The sequence below is a fragment of the Sitophilus oryzae genome, unplaced genomic scaffold (assembly GCF_002938485.1).
Source record: "Sitophilus oryzae breed Bouriz unplaced genomic scaffold, Soryzae_2.0 scaffold_845_pilon_pilon, whole genome shotgun sequence".
NCBI classification, from domain to species: domain Eukaryota; kingdom Metazoa; phylum Arthropoda; class Insecta; order Coleoptera; family Curculionidae; genus Sitophilus; species Sitophilus oryzae.
The window spans coordinates 84652-110216 of NW_022147467.1; positions in this window are offsets into that span (position 1 = coordinate 84652).

Here is a 25565-nt window from a genome sequence, read left to right on the forward strand (position 1 = left end):
AGAAAGGGGACAAACACAATAGGCCTCACAGGTCGCAGTGTTTCCGGCAGAGGACGGCCCCTTACTGTGAAGAAAAAAAAACCTCTACACCCTAAAGTCAATCTGTTTTCCAAAAATCAGCTTTTTACGTCAAGCGCTTTAAGCAGGATCGTGATTAATCAATGACCAGATTTTTCGAAACACCCTGTATACATTTTTAAAAAATCTTAAACTATGTACAAAAACAAAATAAAATATACGTGTTTAAGCGTTTTTTCGGAAACTTGACCGTTTTTTAAATAAAAAATATTGTAATATTTGAGGGGTGGTTTCACCCTCTTGGAACTGGAATTTCGAAAAATCCCTTCTTATCGAACCTCTACACCCTAGAATCAACCTGTATACCAAAATTGAGCTTCTTACCTTGAGTGGTTTGAGCAGGATCGTGATTAATCAGTATGTCAGTCACTTAAGGATTTTATAGGTATATTAGTATAGATTGAAGTTGTAAATTATTCTGGAGATTATTCTACTAATCTAACACTATTTTCCTTTTTCGAAGCAGTGACTATTTTTTTAACGACATCCGTATACAGGGTTATTCATTCACCTCATTCGACACGGAGTATTGTAACTAAATGACTGAATTTTTACAAAATTGTCGGTAAAATGTTTAAAAACTTCGGTACAATATTTGTTTTTATAAACTTAAATACTCCTAGAGAAACGAAGCATTAAAAAAGTTACCGTATTTTCACAAAATCGTAAATATTTTAAAAACGGTAAGATTAAAATAAGGTAAACCTAATTAAATTTACCTTTATTTTAATCGTAGAAACTAAAAATGTAATAATATACAGGGTGTCCCGTTTAAAAAATACAACTTTGGTTTTTGTTTATTTGTGACACTCTGTACCTGTTGAAGATAATTTTAAATTGTAGCTTTAGTAGTCCTCCAACGTTCTCATCACCTACAATTATTTCTAAAAATCTCATTGTGTGGCTACAATGCTCCGTGTCGAATGTTATACAGGGTGTTTCAAAAAACATGTGCCATCTCTCGGGAAATTCCTCACTTAAAAATAAGATTTATTTTTCATATCAACATAGGTCCGATTCTGCTTTGTTTTGTAGCTACAGGGTGTTAAAGTCTTAATATTTTTTGGATTTATTGTAATTTTTTTCCAAGTACTTTTATTGTTTGGAATGAAATTTTGAGGGTAAAAGTTGCTATAATTGCGACATACTTTAAAGCTAAAAAAGTTTCGACATATGCACCAGGGACGTGCATATGGGCTATCACTGGAATATTTTTCTAAAAAAAGCATGTACGCCACTGATTTCTTTCTGTTGTTAGCGAAATAGTGTACGCAGTTTAATGCCGATAGTTGTCTCTTGATATTTGGTTGATTTCGGCCTCCTTGATTGAAGATAAACGCAATTTTATTAATTTGCCTTGATCCAAGTATAATAGCAACCGTTAAAAAAATTTAATATTATTAACTTGCAAAAGTTTTAAATAAGTACTCATTTATTCCTCATAAAAAAATATGAAAAAAGTTCCTATGAATATGGGTATGGAAATGCATAGTTTTTTTTAGAGTTACAGGATGTTAAAACTTTTTAAAATTGGGCTTTTGTAATTATCTTCAATACCATTATTTTTTTATTTGAAATTAATGTTAGCGGAGACGTTAGACTGTATCTGCCGAGAGGAAGAAGAAATCATAGAGCACCTGCTCTGCCAAGCACTGTCCGGCACTGGAAAACCAACGCTTTTGAATTTTAGGATACGGTTTTTTGGAGGGACTAGAGGAAGCAACAGAAGCCAACATTAGCGACATCGGGAACTTTTCAAAGAGCTGGAAGTGCTTTAACGGAGGAACTTTTTTGAGAGGAAAATTTGTGAGAGAGTGAGAGATCAAACAGGACCCCAGCAATCAGAAACTGATCTATTGAAAACTGAAGACATACATACATAACAAGTACCTGCAAAAATTGTCGCCTATGCTCTGTACAGTGAATGACTATAAAAAGAAAAAAACAATCTAAATGGGTCACTGTGTAACATCAATTCTTGTATTTAACCAAACTAAAAGCATTTCCGTATTATACAACGACAAGAATTCACAAAACAAACATTACTTTCAAACGACCATAACTCACTGGCACACCGCTTATGTCATAACGCTTCTTGTGCCGTTAAGATTCTCGATACGGGAAAAAGTGAACGCGCTCTGCTGTCACCAATTAAGGTGACATGTGTGATGGTTTTATATAATTGCAATCGAATAGTAATTTCATTTTTATTCCAGTCGGCCGGCGCTTCCGTAACTAGACCGTTGTTTACTTAGCATTCCGCGATGCCGGCCAACGTATATTGCACAACGAAGGAGAGAGAGAGGTCTTAAAAGGAACGCCATCGAAAAAAACTCATTGTGCATTTTTATTTCCTCGATATAAAAAATCTAATTAAAATGCTTATGGTTGGAAATAGGTTCGCTCGGAAATTGAAGGAATTAACTCGACGAGGGATGAGTTTTTGGCAAATTCATTTTCTTCTTCTTGCAATGCGCCTGTACTGTATCATCGAAAAAACCACGCTACGCTACCAAAGCTGGAAGGGAAGACACGTGTACTTGGTAAGGAAACAAAATATTTAGGAATCATTCTGGACTCGAAGCTTTCCTGGAAAAGGAACACGGAGGAAAGGATGATAAAGGGAATAAATGCATTCCATGCATGTAAAAAACTATTTGGAAGGAGATGGGGTCTGCAACCATACATTATACATTAATCATCACTTATGGAGCACTAGTATGGTGGGAAGCGGCACTTAAAGAGACTAATAGAAAAAGCCTCAAAAAAGTACAGCGATTAGAAGCTCTAGGCATAACTGGAGCAAGAAACAACACAGCGCAAGCTGCGCTAGAAGCAATTCTGGACTTGCAATCAATCGACTGGCTTGTGAAGGATCTGGCCGCTAAAGGTTATACAATCTGTGGAACCAGACCAACTACGGTCACTCGAGGATATTGCCAGCATATCGATAGGGAAAATCATGGTGAACACGAGTCCACATCTACTAGATCAGAAAACGGACTATATGCTCACCAAACATGATTTTGGAGAAAAGATAAGGATTCGCATCCCGACAAGAGATATAGCAGTCTACACAGATGCTTCCGCAACTTCAGGAGGTACAGGTATAGACATTTTCTCAGAGGAACTAGACATCCGACGATCTTTAAGGCTATCGGATGGCTGTAATGTTCAACAAGCAGAGGTTTATGCCATAAAGGAAGCGGCTAGTTGTATACGAGAAAAATTTCTGATAGACCAATAGGGGATATCGTGATATACTCTGACAGCTTGGGCGCTTTAAGAAGCATCACCAAGCAATCAATGAGATCAAAAACTGTGATGGAATGCCGAGAAACACTGTCCTGGCTGCGTCACGGCGGGGCTACGCTGTGCTGGGTGCTAGGCCACAGCAATGCGGTGGGCAATCGGGGATTGCGTGGCAGATGACCCACCACTTGTGACGATCAACACACAGAGTGACACTGAAGGAAGCTATAGGAACTGTCATCAAGGCTAAGCAGCAAGAGACGTGGCAAAACCGTGAGGACTGCGCTACAGCTCGAAGACTATGGCCACTGGTAGATAGTAAAAAGACAAAACAACTATTAGAACACAAAAAGAACCTACGCCTAAGTACGCCTAATTCTAGGTCTCGTCACTCGGAAACTTTCCAACGACGACTACTGCAGAGAATGCGGAGAGGAAGAAGGAACCATACAGCACCTGCTGTGCCACTGTCCGGCACTGGAATACCGACGCTTTAAAACTTTAGGGCAAGGTTTTTTGGAGGGACTACAGGAAGCAGCAGAAGCTAACATCAGCGACATCGGGAACTGTGCAAAGAGCTGGAAGTGCTTTAACGCAAAGAAAGAATGGGAGAAAGGTTTGGTACAAACAATACAGGGGTATCGCAATGGGCCCAAGGCCTCCGAGTGAGGAATCAAACAAGATTCCATATAAACCCCAGCTACCTAACCTAACCTATCATCGAAAAAAAACAACGTTCAGTTGACCACTAATTTATTCCAATAATTGCGAGGTTCTGAATGATGCTTGTTGCGTTAGAAATAGTATTTTTTGTACGTTCTTTATTAATCTTGCCAACAATACAAAACCGTTTTGATAAGAATCTAGTTTTACATCTTGCAATAGAGACGCAGTACCTATTGAACGATAATTGGATTTTGCAAAATAATACACTTTTAATAACAATAATAAGCTCTATTTAAGGCGGTGAATGGAAGAATAACAAAGTAATTATTAAATTATATAATGGCAGTTATAACGATGACATTGATAAAAAATGCCCGTTGTAAAAAATAAAAAAATCAAAGCAATTTATTATATTTATACTATACTGGGTGTTCCAAATTAGATTCTCACCTTTGGAAGCTTAAAAATGATAAGATATATGGGTGGCTCAAATTATAGGCAAACTAGCCTGTGATTAGCCCAATGATAATCCTTTTAGTCATCAATTAGACTACGCTCCTGTCATATTAGTTCTTTCTACCTCTCAATATTTGCCTCAGTTTTTCTAGGAAAATTTGAAATATGTGGTGTACAGGGTGGGTCAAATTCGACGCTTTTAAATGGAAACACCCATTTCTATAGGAGCTAGACAAAAACTAATGTCGGTGTCTGGAGCTCAATTTTAGTCAAAAACATGATGGTGAAAACCGCATATCGATATCTGTTACCGTTTCGCAGTTACGAGGTGTTTTTCAAAAATATGCATTTTTAACAAATCGCTGTAACTTTTTTGTTATGGAAAATTTTGTATTTTTATGAAAACATTTCCAAAGCACCTTTTTACGTAGAATTTAATGGTTTAAGTATATTTTTTTTTAAATTAATAATTTAAGAATTATCAACAGAAAATTTGATTTTTTATATTATATAGAATTTAAAATTACCTTTCCAAAAATATAACACACTTGATATTTTGCTCGACGGCTAACGGCTAGGATCTTGGTTAGCTATTCAATTATTCTTAAAATTGGCTGCAAAAATTTGCTGATGACTTCAGCGTTCTGAGGCGGTGCGTCGTCTTGCTGGAAAAATATGTTTTCGAGTTCCATTAAGGGCATATCATCAATAAGGGGTCCAAAACGTACTAGTTAAAAGTGGCGAACTATTAAAAATTCTGTATTTCGAAGGGGATTATAATAAAATATCAAGTGTGCTATATTTTTGAAAAGGTAATTTTAAATTCTTTTCAGTTAATTAAAAATATAGAGGGTGTCCCAAATAAAAAATCAAATTTTCTGTTGATAACTCTTAAATTATTAATTTAAAAAAAATTATACTTAAACCATTAAATTCTACGTAAAAAGGTGCTTTGGAAATGTTTGCATAGAAATACAAAATTTTCCATAGCAAAAAAGTTACAGCGATTTGTGCACATGCGAAAATGCACATTTTTGAAACACCCCGTAACTCCGAAACGGTAAGAGATATTGATGTGCGGTTTTCACCATCGTGTTTTATATAAAAAATGAGCTCCAGACACCGATATTAGTTTTTGTCTATCTCCTAAAGAAAAGAGTGTTTCCATTTAAAAGCGTCGAATTTGACCCACCCTGTACATATATGCAGGGTGTTCCTTAATGACATGCTAATATGTAAGGAGGTGATACTTGGACCTGTTCTAAGAAAGAAACTTTATATGCATATAGGTCCTAAACATCTTATACAGGGTGGTAGAATTCTGAAACGGGTGGTCAATTCTGAAAAGGTCTCAGTAGAACAGGTCGATAGCCAGCTCAAAAATCTAATGTAATCTACTGAATTTATTCGAAGATGGGAAATGAAAATATTAATTACAAAATTCTGAATATTTATTATTTGATTGTTATTATTGTTATTTGGTGATTATTTATATTACATGAAGCTAAAAAATCAGTTAAATCTATAACAATTTAATTTTCATTTTAACCCATGTGGACCCTATTATCCCCCATATATTTTCACGTCAAAAACGTTTTCGAGAATTTACGATAGGCCGGTACAGGATACCTCCAAAGGATAATGTCAAAGATATTATCTGAATAATAAATAAAGTTGTACGCCCGAAGCGATAAAGAATATGTAATTGGGAGGAAGGAAGTTGCCGGTAATTTAAATTTTGATATCCTTAGACGGATTCCAAATTACCTTAGCGATTAGGACCTAACAGGATCATACGGTACGCTGAGAGTAAAAATTGTGTATTATCTACAGTGACCGACAAAATATAAACAGTTTAGAAGAAATTGTTAAAAAATTATATTTGTAATAAAAATAAATAAGTTATATACAGTATTAGTGATGGGAAAAACCGATTCATTTCAATAATCGAGTACTCGAGTTCCAAACGATTTTAATAACCGAGCGATCGCTCGAGCGAAATATCACTCATATTTAAAAATACGGTTTTTCGCCCGTTGCTTGCTCGTAACGCCAAGCAATAAGTTGCGTGAGCAGAGCACATATAGCACGAGTAGCGACAGAAACCGTCGGCTCTTTTGATGTGGTGGGACCAAATTTTCTTTCTCACTCTTTTGACGTGTTTGACAGATAGACTACGTATTTAACTGCTCAACTTATGAAGTGGTCCTATAAACATGGTATACACTGCTCATAATTTGAAGTGGAATTAATTATAAAGTTTTATACATATTTTTTGTTTTGTTTTATCCTTATTTCTAAATTTGAATGTATAAAATATCTTACTGCTAATAAATAATTAAAAAAAACGATTCGTTGCCTGAGGTATACTTGAAATAAAGTATATGGAGATTAGTGTTGCACGAGTATTTATGAATGAGATGTTCGGTCTATATTTATAATGTCTTTGTCCAATACACAAACCTATATCTATCTACCGTATGGCTGCACATGACACAAAATGCACAAAAGTGTATAAAAACTATTCCAATTCACAAACAAACATTTAAATTGTATATATAGTCAATGGAGGCGTCATTGCCATTCAAGAAATCTGCAAGACAAGACTTTGAAAATTTCTTGTCTTAATAAATTAATATTGACCAGTTTTAATTTTTTTTCTATCATAGCCAGTGTTTTAGTGTTGAGAATGAAATAAAATAAAGTCGAGGAAACAAACCGTATATTCGTAATTGGTATTATACACAAAATTATATTGGTATAATGATATTATAAAAAACTAGGGTAGTTGAAACTAATGGGGGGTTCGTTGAGTTGATTTGCGTTATTTGGTACTACTTTTCATGCACGAAATTGCTCCGCGAACAAAAAGTAGTATCAAATAGCGCAAATAGTACACTCTAGCATGACCTTTCCGTACACCCTGTGTCCAAACTTTGCCAACCAATCTTCCATAATAAAAAAATAAAATAAATACTATAAAAAATAAAAGTAACAAACGGGTAACCAAAATAGAACATAATAAACTAACAAGAATTAACAACTAGAACTAAAAAATGAACTTAACTTTACTTATTCTTATTCAGCTTTTTTTTTGTAATGGCTCCTGTTTCGTCAAACGGGCGAGTTGACGTAGTTCATTTGCGGTCCGTTAAGATTTTTTTATACGTATGTATACGCTTTCTATGAAATAAAATATAGAAATATTATTACTTTTTTGTTAGAATGTAAAATTTTTTAAGACAAGAAATTTCAAGAGTCTTGCAAGACAAGACAAGACTTTGCCATTCAAGAAATCTGCAAGACAAGACTTTGAAAATTTCTTGTCTTGAATTTCAAGACAAGACAAGAAATTGAGATTTTCAAGACAAGAATTCTTGTCTTGTGCAACACTAATAGAGATATTTGATAAATGGCAACAGTGGCAACTTCGCTTCTTCATATGACAGACAACCTACTTATTTCGCGCAGCCGCAAAGAAAATTGAAAACGGGACTGTCGCTACTCGTCGGTTTACTACAAACGAAATGGTTTACTTCAGGGCCATGTAAGTGAAATATTCAAAATGACGATGAAAAAAAATGACAAAACAATTATGACGGGTGATGGCGCTGATCGTCAAGATTTTTGGACAGGGATTTTGCTTATCGACAATACGACGTGAGCTACGACCGGACCGGACCAATCAGAATGATCAGTCTTTCTTGGACATTTGTGTTAATTTCTGTTGTGATAAGTGTGGTTGTGTTTGCAAGTTTGATTTTTCGGTTTTGATATTATGTTAAAATTAATTTTGAAGTATTGTATCACCTGTTTTTATGTAATAGTGCTTTTTTTAGTTCTATGATCTGATATGTTATGATTTGTTAATGTTTGTTTAATAATATTATACCAAAGAGGTTATACTTAATATATCAATTTGCATAGCCTAACTTTTTTATCAATAAACTTTGTAGATTTTCAGATTATTTAATTCCTTTTATTTCCGTTTATAATTTTATTTTTAAGACATATTATGTGATTGTTTCAGATAATATGTTTTAAAAATAAAATTGCAAATAGCGAATAAAAATAATTAAAATAAAAAAGTGTATTTTACAATTCCCTCCGGCCCCGCACACCTTTGGCTAACCTGTAAATGTTAGCTTTGTCGAGAGATGGCGTTACGAAAATGGAACCGATTTATTACAAGGAACTTGGGCTTCTTTTTCGTTAGTATATTCTGTGGTTTACTTATTCTGATGAATGGCAGTAGCAAGCGACGAGCGATTCGGTTGATTTAGTTTAGTTTATTTCAGTTTATTTCAAACCATTGACGATGTAGGTTGTGAAATTTTGTCACTCAGATACGCAACGGATAACGTCGTATAAATTTGCTACCTGTAATGTATGTAGAATGTCACATTAAAATCGGATTTCAATTTATTTCATTCTAGGATCGCTTGCGTTCGTCGCTCGTAACTCGCCACTTGCATCGCTTGTTCATAATCGAGCGATGTCGGTTATTTCAATAATTGAGTACGAATTTTCGCTCGAGTTATCCCATCACTATACAGTATGTCCCCGAATTGTCTTTACAAGATTAAAAACTTCTTTATTATTGACATTTTGAGATAAATGAATTCTACTCAAAAATGTTTGCTTGTTCTAAAATGGTTATACCTGTTATATATACTTTTCCAAATTTCCATACCGTTTTAGAGAAAATTTAGAAAAACATGAAAATATGGTCGAATTTTTTATGGTAATATTAATTCGATTTCATTCTTTGATAGATGGTTATTATTAACTTTGATTAATGTCATATTCTTTGCTGTTGTTAAAGTATGATATTTTCCGGTAACTATTATCACCCTTTCCGTAGCATTAAACTAAATAAATTTTGTGCTTCTTTAACATTTTAAAACAACAAAAAACATTACGTGAATTAAAATTCTATGAATTACAATCTATCAAATAATGAAAACGAAGTTATATTACCATAGAAACACGTTCTCATTTTTAGGACTAAAAAAATCATACATATGTTCATGTTTTTCTTAATTTTCTCTAAAACGGTATGGAAATTTGGAAAATTAAAAACAGGATTAACCATTTTAGAACAAACAAAAATTTTATGAAGAATGCATTTTTCTCAAAATGTCAATAATAAAAAAGTTTTTCCTCTTGTAAAGACAATCCGGGGACATACTGTATAATATACATAAATATTTAATAAAAAAAATACAGATACACTACTGAAATAACTAAATCATATTGACGTATACTAACTTATATTATGCAATATTATATGGGGAATGCCATCGATCGTCATTTCCAAGTCAACTGACCGCCATTTTTTTCGATCATACGGTACTTATGAGACAACATCTGTCACTGCCATGTATCTTCTCCGACAGACATTACTTTTATTGAAATTTTAATTTTCCAACAATACCAATTTTTAAATGGAAAAAAATTCAAAACTTTTCAGACTTTTGGGTGTAATCCAAGAACAACCACACTGTCTACCTTCAGACAAATCAGACTGCAGAAACAATGCCAACGGGATCTTGTATTCGCAGAAGAGCAAAATCATTATTTTTAAAATGTAACTTTACATTCCATCAAAAACAACTGGAAAAATGAATTCTTGGAAAGCATGAATTATTAAAACGTACTAAAACGGTAAAAATGCATGACAAAGCTATTTTGGCATAATCGTATTCATGAAAAAAAAACGGAAAAAAGTAACAAAATAACAAGCTGTAAAATATTTCAACTGAAGAATTCTTTACTAAGAATAATTTTGAATAAACTTTCAGATTTTAATATATATTACTAAATTATTACAAATTCTTTTAAGTCACTATATTCTTAAAGTACTCAATCAATCTAAGTATAATTTATATCGGATGATTAACATCAGGTTTTTTTTTATTTTAACGCAGAATTTTCGAAAAATACATAAGGGATAAATAATACACCCAAATAGCATTTTCACGACTTGCGACCACATGTTTACTAAACACAACGTTGGATTAGTTACAAAAAATAGTTAGCTCCAAACCTTGGGTAATAAAATAAATGTAAACGTTGTTGTAACGTTGTGCCGACGTTGAACTAGTACTACAACAAAGTAAAAACGTTGTCTTGTAACCTTTTTTGCTTAAGTGATCTTTAGGTGATTCGGACAACGTAGCTACAATGTTGGGCAATAAAGAGGTTTCCGACGTCACTTTCAGGACCTATTCCAACGTTACACAAACGTCGTCTGTTTTACTAATTCCAAAGTTGTTTAGATTTCCTTGTTTTTATGTTGGTAGGACGTCGAGCCACTACCTTTTTGCAACTGTATTGAACCATAACCTTAAATCTTAAATTTTCACTTCATTGTTCTGTTCAGTCAGACAGTTCTGTGATGTTTTTGTTTTTATAATAAAAACTTAATTAAAATGGGACGTAAGGAAGGCACATATAAAACTAAATTTAAATATACATCGACATATTACCGATACTTTATCCACTCCCTCGTTTATTTAGAATATAGAGGGCAGCACAAGCTAAATTCTCGGTATACTACCTGTTAAGGCTGAACTGCGACTTTATTAATCCAGTATGCGACTACTCGAACTATTCCATCTTAATCTCCAAAACAACAAAGTGAAAGCCGTCATGTTGTTGAATAAGAAAATGTTTCGTTCCTAAAATGGCAATTCCTGCTTTTTGAATACATTAACTTGAAATATTTGACCCTAAACAACACGCGGAAACAATTTTTTTTTCGACTGGGAATAAATTATTCTCATTTTACTAAAAAAAAATTCATGAAATTTTTTAAAACTTCTTTAATTTTAAGGCCCATTAGTATTTTTCAAAGTAGAAACAATACATTTATCAATAAAGTTGTTTGTGTTTAACTTTTTTGCCTTGGGTAAAGAGTTACAGAGTTGGTTAAAGTGTTTCAATAATTATAATCTTCAAACATCCTCCACACTTAAATACTTTTGTTTTGTTTTTCTTTACTGCCATCTGGCCTATGTCTCTTACTAAATCATAAAAATAATATTTTTACTATAATTATCCCAATTTAGGATAAAATGCGACTTAGACGCCATATTATTATATAGTTTTGTATTTCTGTGAATTAGGATTTTAAACAACGTTGCAGTTTGTACTTAATTAGGCTGTTAGCCAACGTCGTTTCGACCCAAAAATTACTCTCCAAACTAGTGCAGACTAGGGTTGGCACGAGGTTGTGCCGACGTTGCGCCCCGACGTTTGGTCGCGTGAGACAACGTTGTTCCGATGTCCAAATGCTGCTTGGGCAGGTAAAAAGAAACGTATAAAATATATTTTAACTCCCCCCCCCCCGTGTTTCAGATACAATTTCAAAAAAACGGTAAGTACTAGAATATATGTTTATATATTTCCGTTATTGTAATTATTGTTTTAAATAATTTACATATCATAATTTTATTTGGTATAGTTTTATACTAATTAAGGTAGTGTTAGGTAAAAAATAAAATAAACTGACTTCCCGAGTCAAAATAAAAGAAAAAAGGAAAAAAGAAGAAAAGGTAACTCACCATTTAATGATCCTAAAGCTGTTTGGCGGTTAAATTACATGGTTGTCGGAACCTGAAAATAAAATTGTAATTTAGAAACAGGAAATAACTATTTTCTTCGGTGGCATTCAGTTGTTTTACTTTCGTTCTATTGTTATTTACTTCTTCTATTACCGAAAGGAATTTAATATAAATTAATCTTGATATATTTATTATACTTTGAAAGAAATATAATTTAAAATTGAAAAACTAAAGTCTCTCCAACGAGTCAGGGAAGATTTTGTCATACAACTTTCATCAACTTTCAAAAAATGACAATTTACGTGTGAGTTAAAATAACAGACACAACTGTCACTGTCACGTTTTTTTTAATTTACGAAAACAAAATGTTAATATTTTAGTTCTGCATCTAATGGTACGTAAACATTTTAAATAATTGCGTTGATCGCGCTATAGAATATTACTTTTATAAGATAATGTGACTTTTTCTTCGGGGATTTATTCTGTTATCCTTATTGTTTAAGCATTATTAAAGTTAAATATACCTCAAGTTTTAACCACCTTTCGGATATACTGTATTTAACCAAAGTTTCAGTAAATAAGAGCATAGCATGTCAACACCACATACTGCTTCAACTAAAAATGGTGAACTATATGCAGCGTTTTATGCTGAATCCAATTCATTACAGAAAAATGAAGGTGGTAATTTAAAAAACCTATAACTTCATTACTTTTTGTTTGGTATAGACGGCTATACCATAAAATATTTTTAGGACATGTCTCTTTATAAACCATGTTAACCATGCAACCTTTATGTATTTTGTTTCATATCATCGTCAATAACGGCAATATTGGATTTCCTCATACTAATGGGGATATACAGAGTGAGTATTAAATAAGTGCAAATATTTTCACAGTGTTGGTAGATCTAGATAAAAATAATAATAACCGGGTTATTTTACTTTGGAAACTAAAGAATAGGTGCCCGGTGGCGTAGAGGTACAGGCTCCCTTCTACCAATCTCAAGGTGTGGGTTCGAATCCTACACCCGGCATTCCATCAGCCGATAATTTTTATTAAAATAAAAATAGTTTGGGTACCTAGGTCGACTCAGCCTTAAATGAGTACTTGGGATTCACAATCCTGAGGTAATAATAGGTGGTTGAAGCGTAGTGCTAGCCACATTACCTTCATTGTATACCGAACGGCTCTAGCATGGCAAGCTGTACCTTGCTACTCCCAAGGCGTTAAACGCTATATACGGGAGCTATTATTATTATTAAACTAAAAAATAGTTATTTTTGTATCTAGTGCTACTTTGGTGATCGATACTTGACGACGAGTTGCAAACAACATTTTTTCTACAAACATTAAAATAGGGATATCCCTAAAAATTATTATTATTATATTATTGCTTCGAAAAAAAAGCATGAGCTTGGAATGTAGGTTTTTTTTATTACTGAACATCGTCATCGATTTCATTTTAGGTCGTTTTAATACTTGGTATTTCTGGTGCTTGCCGCCGCGACGTGAGGAACTTACTAAAATGACGGTCGATAACATAGAAGATAAAGATTCAATTTTGATTGTTAAAGTACCCGATACAAAAACAAACATAGACCGAGTCTTTACAGTGTCAAATTTGAATTATATTGTGATTTACCGAAAATACGCAGCTCTTCGTCCGAGAAATGCTACCAGTCGCAGATTGTTTTTAAAATATCAAAATAAAAGATGTGTTAACCAAGTGATCGGCATAAATTCTATTGGTAAGATGCCTAGCATAATAGCAAAACACTTGAAGCTGCAAGATTATGAGGCCTACACTGGGCATTGGGCATTGTTCCCGAAAAACTTCAGCCACACTCCTTGATAATGCAGGGGGTGATATTTGGTTTGAAGCGCCACGGAGGATGGAAATCTTTGATAGTGGCCGAGGGATAGTCGAGGATTCTATCAACAATATAATTCAAATATCAAATAAAATTTTATAGTGTCAAATACTGGGATCAAGTACCTCTACATCAAAATTGGATAGTGTCTCAAGTCCCAAAACCCCCATATCTCAAGCAAAATCACAACTATCTAGTTTGGGATTAAATATTGGTTCGTGTACTGGTTGCACTGTTAATGTTAATATTGTAAATAATAACTAGAATATGCTTTAGTGTTAAGTTTGATATTTGTTATTTGTCTATTCTTGAATATTTTGAAATAAATAATTAATTATCATTTAGTTCTTCATTTTCCAAAAATCAAAATTCCAAAATCCCATATAATTTACATGCAGTGTGCGAAATGGGCATTTCGCGCATTACTTCGCGCACCGTGTCATGGTACCGTAGGAAAATGAAAAAATTGGCGCCGGGAGGCACGTATAGCCGCCCATACTAAAATATGTTAATATCTCGAAAACTGCGACTTTGACTGATTTTGATGTTATTACAAATTTTGTTGCAAATATTATTCCTAATCTTAATTTGAAAACCGCGTTTCGCTAGGTACTGTAATTTTGGAGTTACGATTTTTTAAAATTTTTAACCTCCTCCCATACCCCCTTACCAACCCCCCACCCCCACCAAAAACTAATGGCCAGATTCTCGGGTGCCACAGTATTTTTGTGCCAAATTTGGTTAAAATCGGTTCAGCGGTTTTTGAGTTATCGTGTTACAGACGGCAGACAGACAGACAGACACCATGAAAGTATATTGTATTTAGGTCATTTATGACCCAAATAAGTCATTTTGAGTGAAATTAAAAAAACTTTTCTTTTGCCGATCCTTATAGCCTACCATACCTATTGATATGGTCGGCTAAAAAAGTGTCACTTTGTACATTGCTATCAGTTCGCGAACCTTGTCATTTTTTGACGTTTGTAGAAAAAAAAATTAAATTTTGAGAAACACCTCTTTTCTAATCTTTAACCTATGTTTCCATATTACCAAGATATTATTTTTTTAACTAAAAATTCAAATAAAATCAAAAAAATTCAAAAAATACTAAATTTAAAAAAAAATCGAGAAAAAACGCAGACCATTAACAATAATTTGTACTCTATTTCAGTAGGTAGCGAAATAGTCAGCATTTTCAAAAAAGTAGCCCTTTGCATAGGTATGGGTATTATTTTTATTTTGATATCGAGTATTCTGAATTCAGTATACATATTTAGATAACTATTAATTTCATTCAAGTGGCCACTACATAATACTTTTGGAGTTGATTTATTATCATTCCAAAAACAATTTAAAGCAGATCCAACCTGTAATAACACCATAAATCCAGCAAAATAAAACACTAAATCACCACAATACACCAAACCACTTTTACTTTTACACTGGACGCGCGTTTCGCTAACCATGTTAAACTGAGTTTTTGAGTTTATAATCATCTGCTGATGATGCTAACATGGTTAGCGAAACGCGCGTCCAGTGTAAAAGTAAAAGTGTTTTGGTGTATTGTGGTGATTTAGTGTTTTATTTTGCTGTGTAACACCAAAGGTTCCAACCCTCAACTGTAACCATAAATCCAAAAATAAAAGTATATTTAGAACAGAAACACCTACCTAAAAAAATTGGTTTAATGTTACCTGTCCGAAACTAAATACATTTTAATTGTTACAAACTCAAGAGCGGATATCTAATACGACTGGCAAAGGAAGGTAAAAAATAAGCCATTGTTATAAATTCACCTGCGCCTGAAGACGGGTTTCTGTAAGACGAAACTTCTGCTGAAAGGCAACGAACAGAAAGACAGACAATGGTCAATTCCGGATGTTGTCGTCCGACAACAATGCCCGTCACAATGGGAATCAAAGAAATGTAAATTCCCTTTCTTGATTAAACCCAAAGCAAGTGTGCCTGAATGCCTAAATAGACGTGACTGAGGAAATACCAAGAATAAAGGCGACAGGAAAATTTTAATAAATATACCGATTTCTGTTGTTACGAGGTATACAGGGTCAAAAAACATGTGCCATCTCTCGTGGGGAGATTCTTCACGTAAAAATAAGATTTATTTTTCATATCAACATACCTCCGATTCTGCTTTGTTTCGTAGCTACAGCTTGTTAGTCTTAATATTTTTTCGATTTATTATATTTTTCTTCCAAGTACTTTTAGCATTTCGAATTAAATTTTGAGGGTAAAAGTTACTATAAACACGACATATTTTAAAGCTAAAATAGTTTCAACATATTCACCAGTGACGTGGATATTGGAATATTTTTCTAAAAAAAGCATGTACGCCAATGTCTTTTTTTCTCTTGTTAACGAAATAGTGTAAGCAGTTTAATGCCGATTAAAAGTTGTCTCTTGATATTTTGTCGATTTCGATTAATTTGCCTTGATCCAAGTCTAGTAGCAACCTTTAAAAAAATTTAATATCATTAACTTGAGAAGGTTTTAAATAAGTACTCATTGATTCATCATCAAAAAATATGAAAAAAATTTCTATAAACATGGGTATGGAAATGCATAGTTTTACAGTTACAGGATGTTAAAACTACTATAAAATTAGATTTTTTGTAATTATCTTAAATACCATTTTTTTTTATTTTAAATTGCTGTAGGTTGGATTAATAGTAATAATAGCTAATAGTAATAATATTTAATAATAAATTAGGTAAAATATATAATTTATTAATTTAATTTTTATTTTAATATTATTAATTATTGTGATTAATAACATTGGGTTTATCTCATCAAGGAGGCCGAATTCGACAAAATATCACGAGATACCTTTTAATTAGCATTAAACGGCCTACACAATTTTGATATCAAAAGAAACAAACTCAGTGGCACACATGTTTTTTTGAAAAATATTCCAGTGATAACCCATTTGCACGTCCCCGATGAATGTATCGACCCTTTTTTAACATTAAAATATGTAGCACTTATAGTAACTTTTACCCTCCAAATTTCATTCGAATCACTCAAAATACTTGGAAGAAAATTATAATAAACCGAAAGATTATTCAGACTTTAACACCCTGTAGCTACGAAACAAAGCAGAATCGGACCTATGTTGATAGGAAAAATAAATCTTATTTTTATGTGAGGAATCTCCCCACAAGACATGGCACATGTTAATTGGCAAGTTGAAACACCCTGTAATTGATACATAAGTTCTGTAAATCTAAAACATGATTTTAAAATGTTGACAATTCAGCATGTTATATGTCAAAAGAATATGTAAACAGTTTTGTTAGACGACATGATATCGAAGAGTATTAAAAATATCCAAATTTTCAACAACTGATTTTTTTTTAAATATTTATTTACCATTTGATAAGATCGTTGTCATTTAGTTTATAAAATAATATTATATAAATATGTGAAATCATATATTTGCAAATATTATCGATCGTCATTTCCAAAGCAACTGGACGCCGTTTTTTAAGGTTCTTTTAAGGTACCTCTATTTTTTGAAAAGTTTACCACATCAGTACTGATAATTTATATATTCCGACAAAAATGAGTCCTTTCGTATTGTTAACCATTGTTTGAAGATCGAAGATAGAGATGAAAATGAAGAAACGAGATAAAAACATTTTTAAGGCTCAAATTTCAACAAAATACAACTTCTGTACCCAAGAAATTAACTTGATGGTACGGAAGCCATACGGAAAGCGATAAAAGGGTTGTAGGTATATTTGTTTGTTAAGTAACCTTCTCAACTCTCTACCTGCAAGGTGATTAGTTTAGAGACAGGTGCTAATGCGGATAACAACTCACCCACCATCTGACAAAGGTTTTTATGCCTGCAACTCTGAGAAAAACGCGTCTAGAATTTCGTCTATATGACTTAAAAAATTACATAATATGGAGTTTAGGCCAACGTTAATACTCCAGTTATAAATCATTAAGTTATTCATGTAAACAAAGAGGTAACATTCATATATTCATAAACACACACAAATTTGTAAGTTAAAGAGCAGAAATTGATACCTCATTTTTTGAATGTGTTGCTCATGCAACCAGTCAATTAAAAGTATTTTGGATTCTGATTTAGATAAAAAATTGAACGGTTTAGCAAAACAATGTTTCGAGGTGTACTTTCTTTTTTGAAAAAAGACTTTCTGTTAAATTTTTCGAAAGCTGTTGGATTTAGATACGACAACACTGAATCCTGAATCATCCTGAATGACAGACGATTCAGATAGATCTTTCCTCATTTCATGTAAGTTTGCCGGCAAATAGGCAGTATCCTTACATCCAGCATAACATAAATAAAAATTTGTATGTGAACATGCAGCCTATATATTGTCAGCAAGTGGACAGTCCACACTGTCAGCAAGTGAACAGTCTACTTTGTCAGCAAGTGTACAGTATCTGTTTGAAAAAACAAAAAGTGAATGTATATAATTTGTCTGAAACTGCCGTTATCTGTCGTACTTGAATCTGTCGTTAGGTAGCACTTCAATCAGTTTAACAGTACGTTTCAATGTCTCTAATAGTTTTTTGCAGTTATTATTGCTTGGTAGGTTTGCAATTTTAGTGAGTACAAGATCACCAATTTGAAAATCCTCTGATTATTTGTTTTTAAATATGCAGCTCTAATTTGGAGTGTTTTTGAATTTTACTATTTTTTGACATATGGCGATTTATTAGTTGACGACGAAGATGAACGACATATGGACGTAAAGTGGACGTAAATTACTTTTCTTTTACATCGCAGCATACCTACTGCATAAATTTTAACACAAAAATACAAAAATTCAGTGCGGTCAATTCGCACAAACAACACAAAAAAATCTCACTTCTGATGTAAGAGTAAATCTCTCAAATAAAAATATTGTTTAGAAAAATAAGTATTTTAATAACAAACGATCTGTACAACGGTTTCTTTTTGAATAATGAACATTTTCCGTATTCTTACGCAAAGCAGTTTTTGTAGGCTAACTCAGATTAAATAATCCTAATGTTAAGGGACCCTTAAAACTATTCAAATTTGTAATTAAATTAAATCCTAAAATACTTTTAATGAGAGATTGTTTGAAAAAACCTGTAGGTATAATGGAGGATTTCCTTGAAAACTATTAAAACGTCTAATAGACTGACTTATTCAATAATAAATAATAGTAGAAAACATATATTGCGTAACAGAAATTGTTGGAAAACCCACAAGGCAAAAAGTATTTCTGGTACATCCAAGTACGCCTACTTCGCATTCATTCACAGAATATTTTCCTCCGAGAAATTCGAACCCATGCCGCCATAAAATTCACTTAAAACCGCAAGAAAACCTACTACACTTATCTAAACACCGAACACGCTCTCGGAATGCCGCGGAACAAACGGACGAGGAAAAGTTCAGAGCATGGAAGAATCAAGAAAAATAATAGACAATAGTGTAATCTCTAGAATGGTGAAAAAAACACTAGGGCAGAAACAAGTAAGTGTATAGTAAAATATTGGCGAAAATTTACAGCAGACCTGATAAGCATAGACAGGAAAACTGTCAAAGCTGTAGTGGGTTTAGTAACAGGGCATTGAAACTTAATAGGCATCTAAAGTTGATGGGATTGTCAAAGGCATGTGCAGGTTTTGTTAATTAGAGGAAGAAATGACAGGAGACAGTTTATGCCAGTGCAACATCCTGGAAAATGTGCGGTTCTTTGTATTAGGCAATGATTGGTCATTGACAAAGAGCTATAAAGAGGCTTCAGTCTCCAACTTAAAAATATTTTGAAAAGGATAGGGCTGGAAAATGTAACCTATAGAGCAGGAATATTTTCAAAAAACTACATTGCAGGAAGCATTTTATGTAACAATTGGGAAAACAACGTTAACAAGGTAATTAGACCTCGCTGAATACGAATCTGCCTGTTGCCAAAGCGAAATTTTGACGGGAAGTCCAGAATCCAAGATGGCGGCCAAACACTATATTTTTGTATATCTCCATTGTCCGTTAACTAAAAATTGTGATTTAAACGTCTGCTTGGGTTTTTTTTCGGATAATAAACACATTACAATTCTTAGAATTTACTCACCTTAAGTTTGGAAAGCATAGGTTTCAAGATGGCGCCCAAGATGGCCGCTGAATTTTTTTTGCTGGGACTTAAGCGACGAAATTGAGAAAACGAATATTTTAGAGATCAAATATTGTTTAATATTAAAAAAAATGACAAAAAAAAGCAGTAACATATTATGTTTAGCTTATGCAAGTTTCAAATATTGTTTGGTACGGTGACACAACTTGGTGCAATTCAACCCGTTCTTTTTGCATATGCACATTGTTGTTAGGCATTGGGGATGCACAGTTATAGATGAGAATATCCGTGCAAGCTTTAGGGACGGGATCCAGAGTCATAAGAATTGGAATGTACGTTTCTTGGTCAAGTCTCCACCCATATCACTCAGGATCCAGCACCATCGGTCGGGCATGATGGGCATTTTCCCACAAGTCTCCCACAAGTCATTTAGTAATGATTTATAAATTCTCAGTGCCAAAAAGCAACTGGTTTTATTAGGTGTTTACCTGGTAATGAAATCTTAGGAGGTGTAGTTCGAAGGCATCGCTTGTTGGAGGTAGGTACATAACGACTCTGGCATACAGTCTCCCAAGATAAACTATCTTTTTGATAAAAGTTGCAGCGAGGTCTCCAAAAGTAGTGGCGTTTTCTGGTTTTCCAATGCTGTTCACTAAAGCTTGACTATCTATAATGAGTTGAGTTGTGCTCTGGTCAAATTCGATAGAATTTGGGCATTCTACTCCTTCAGTAACGAGTTTTAACACTGTTGCCTTTTCAGACGATCTGAGAGTACCATCCATTTCTGCCAACGATACAGGCACCGGAAAAAGCTCGTGTTTTAAAATGGAGGGCAAGTCAATTTGTCTGCCTACTTCGTAAGCTACAATTAGACGACGTAAAATATCCCTGTCAGCCTGTAACACTTTTTTCCGATATTTAGTGTCCTTGATTTTAAAGAGGTCTGAGAGGGTCAATGCTGAATTTTTTGGTAATGTAGCATAAAAGCTTTTAGCAGGCTGTCCAGATAACTCTTGAACAACAAACCGCTCATTTACAAAATTGATAACCAGTTCAGAGCCGCGCTTCTTAACTTCAAGAAGTGATGCCTGAATTTCTAGGGTTGCTCGGTCTTTTGTGGCGACGTTGCAGACACTTAAGCAGGGAGATGTTGAGCCCATTAGGTTAAACGACTGCATTATCTTGAGAAGCGCATCTTCGTCAGAGTTATCTCATTTTCTTTGGCCTGGTCTCCCCTTTCCAACGGTTTGTAATAGGTCTTGTCCATACATCGCGAAGGTTTGTTGAGTGATTTCCCCTCTCCAGTGAAATGATAGAGCCCAGCGCTGCATCGTGGCTGGATCTTGAGTTATTCCGACTAATCCACCGGCGCTCTTGCTGATGCCGACGACCCATTCCTGCGCGTCATCTGGGTCAACTTGAGAGAATTTCTGAGATGAACGAAGCACTGCAAAGTCTCCATTCAAGAACTGTTCTTCAACTTAACAATTAAATAAAAAGAATTTTTATGAGAACGAACGCAACCAACCACTAAAAAATATCCATATTTTACATTTTAAATCAAAAATACTTCTAAACTAAGAACCTACTCAGTTTTGGCGGCCATTTTGGGCGCCATGTTTAAACCTATGCTCTGCAAACTTAAGATGAGTAAATTCTAAGCTTAAATAAACCCTAATCCTACGTTTAAAACACTATTTTAAGTCAACGGACAATCGAGATATACGAAAAAAGTTTTTGGCCGCCATCTTGGATTCTGGATTTTTGGTCCAAATTTCCCTTTGGCAACAGGCATATTCGAATTCAGCAGGGTTGAATTACCTTAAAAACGTTGTTTTCCTAATTGTTACATGAAATGCTCCTTGTACTTTAGAGAGAAGGAATTTTTAAAAATATTCCTGCTCTACTAGAGCAATCAATGGTAACAATTTAAAAACAAATATCTAGTCTATTTAAATAATCTATTGACTCTAGGGTTGCCATCAAGTCCTCTGGTTGGCCGTGATATAATGTTAAAGGACATTTTTCCACGATATGTCTGATGGCTTAGTTTTCTCCGCAATCAGAAAGTTGGGATGACCGCTTGCCCCATATTTATATAAAGAATATGTGCACCTGCTATGTTAGGTTCTAGTACTGTTAAGAATGGACCATGTTTTGCATAGTAAGTCGAAACCAGATGGCTTTTGGATACTACACGGCTTGTTACTTTTTTGTTGTGTGGTCCATTCCTGAGTCCATGCATGAATGTCCATGGAAATGTCGAACTTGTGTTCATCATTACCAACAACAAAACAGTAACTCAACAAACCGCACAATAAAACAGTAACATATAGAGGACGTAAATGCCCCTAGAGAACCGTAGATAACCATATACGGTCATCTTTGCCGTTTTTGTAGGTGGTCGTCTGGAGCGCAGTCTATTATTGATAGATTTATGTTATCCATAATATTTTTGTACTCGTTTTTAAAATCATTTATTGGTCGCATTTGACGAGGAAAAATGTGGCTCAGGACTCAGGTAACCATTGCGCGGGAGTCGGTGTTTTGACACTAGCCATCATTGTATATCATGTGTTATTTATCTGGGTATGTATATTTTGTGCATGTGCCAGAGAGGCAGTTGAAATGGCAAGGCCTAGAGCAGAAGCGCGCAAGGTGGAGGCCGATGCTCTCCAAGTTGTTCCACAAAGTTTTTGAATAATGTTGTTTCTTGTTTTCAGTTTTTCGGCAATTTTCGTATCAAAGATTTAAGTTAAGATTTTATTATTGTTTGAAATGAATACAGTCTATTTAAATTTGTACTTTTTCCAATGCGGTTCTTTGTGGACAACTCGGGATTCCGACCATTTTATGTTGTGGTGCTTGGACCACACATGATCTGCAATGCTCGACTTCATTGTTTCACCTCTTTGCGTATGTTTTTTATGTTCGTCAAGTCGTACATGTGGCGTTTTTTCTCTCCAATTTACGACTCACCGCACTCGCAAGGTACCTGGTAGATGCACTTTTTTGTTTGACGATTCAGGTTTTATTTTTGTTAGGACACTTCTTAGAATAGTAACAGACTTAAAAACAGTTTTAATTTTATATTGCTTAGCTATTCGCCTGATCTTCTCCGATGTTCCTTTCACATATGGCATCGTCAAGAGATAGAGAGCATCCTTCTCAGAGTCCTCAGGCTGGCGTACCAATTAGTCTACCGATTCTACCAAACTTTATACAAATATAAGAATTTCATATCGGACAATTTAAGAACAATTTAAAAACATCGCTTACATCACATCACAGTAAACCACCACATCCTTATGGGTTACCGAAAATTCACAATGATGGTATGCCACTGAGACCTATCACTAGTTCAAGAGATTCAGCAACTACCAATTCAAGTAGATTTCTCCTTCAAATTGTCCAACCATTGGTAGGAAAAACATCTTAATATGTTAAGAACTCTAAACATTTTGTAGATATACTTAAGAACGTAGAATTAGGTCCTTCGGACAAATTTGTCAGTTTTGACGTAGAGAATTTATACACCAACGTCCCTTTAGAGGAATCGTTAGACATTTTCGAGGCTAGATTGAGGAATGACGTAACGTTTTCCGAAAGGACTTCGCTACCTCTTAGGGGAGTGATGGAGCTCTTGAGGTGCTGTCTGCATAATTCTTATTTTCGTTGGGTTCCTTTGGAGTGGTTCGAAACTTTGTCATGCTGTTTTCCCATGGCAATAGCGTAAAATCTATCGACACACACTCACTCACGTCGATTAGAGGCCGCATAAGATCGGTTATCTCGTGTGTAAAAGTCGATATAGACCTAAAATCTCAACTTTAAATTTTTATGAGAAGTAGATGTTATTTCTATATCAGCTGCAAAAACAAACACTATTCTTATAGAACCATTCCTGCTTTTTTTCCACTCCGAGCAGTGAAGAAACCGTCATCGTCATCGCTCTAATGTGAATTCCTCGCGGTTTTTCTCCGGCCGCGACCCGTTCCGCGTAGGCCAGTCCACATTCCGGGCGCTTTCGGTTTCCTTCGCGCCGTAATTGGGCCAATAATTTACGCGTGGCGCGCACACTCGGCTTTATTAGCGCGCAGGACCGACTACGCGAGCGACGAGGCCGTGGTACGGGCGCGCAGATAAGGGCGAGTAATGGGCCGAGATAGGCCGGTCACGAAGCAGATAGTGCAAGCCGGCCGAAAAAATGCCAAATGGCTCATTAGTATGGCGGACAAGTCGACAATGTGTTCGCGACGGCGGTGTGCGATAGAATAGAGAGGGATGGAGTGGAGAAAAGCTAGCACAAATTAAAAATAATGGAGAATAAAAAGAATATAAGACAATAAAGTAATAAACTATATTGGGGCAGCAGTCATTCATAAATCCGCATTTGTTTACACATTATCATGTTTTTTACTGCCCTCAATACTATAAAAAAATATCACCTTAGGAAATCGGGAAGCTCATAATTGAATCACGTAAGAGTATCGTCAGCCAAACGGTGGTGTAAACGGGACACTGGCCATTTGGTGAACATGCGGAAGAATGAGTATCCCTTTTAACGAAGTTTGCCGAAGCTGGAAGAAACGGAAGGAAACGAAACCGGTCCTGCATTTCCTGTGCCACTATCCGGCTTTGTATAGGACCCGGAGTGGATTTCTCGGAGGCTAAGCTTTGTAGATCTAAAGATGTTGTAGAGAAGAGCATAACGGAATACTTTGTCGTTGCCAACAATGCCACCGAATATATATTTAACAATCCAACTTTACCATCCCTAGAGATAGGGTCTCAGACTGAATGGTACCAAAACGCTAATTCTGCTGATTAGAGTTCAACAAGTATAGAGTTTAGTAAACAGAATACAGTCCATAAGTAATGATTTGATATGTAGGTATATGGATTAAAGTGGCTAGAGACTACAATAGTCAAAATGGAACAAATTGCACCATATATACCAGAAGTCACATGTTCCCAGCTAGGTAGACATTACATTAGATTTTTGAGGTGGCTATATTCGACTGCGACGTTTTCAGACCTATTGTGGCCCTCTTCTGATTTCTAGTTTACATTCTCCACTACTACATCCGTTGCAAAAAGAAGACTGTACCCTCCATATAGGTCTTTGTCAATGGCTTTCTTCTTAAGGTGCCGTGCAGATTTCTGGGTAAGTGTAATCTTTTTCTTTCTCATCAGATGGTGATCTATTAATTGCGGCGACTTGGAGTGCTTGGAAGTCCTGTATATGACGAATATTTCTCAAGCAGGATAGCTTTCCTCGGCCTATTCCCTTTTACGCTGGGGAATTAGACACTGAAAGTGATAGTGTTCCTCACGTAGTATATGTCCCAAATAGACTACTGTTATGTTCTTCATTCGTTCAGACCAGCTCTTCTGAGAATGCCTTCATTTCTCACACGGTCAACTCAGATCACACTATGGAACATCACTTTGCCTAATAAAAAACCGCACATTTCGCCATCAACTGTGTTGTGTCGTTTTTTCTTCAGATTGACAAAATTTGCACATGGCGTCATCTCGTCAGTCCCACCAGGTTTAGATGCCTATTCAGCTTG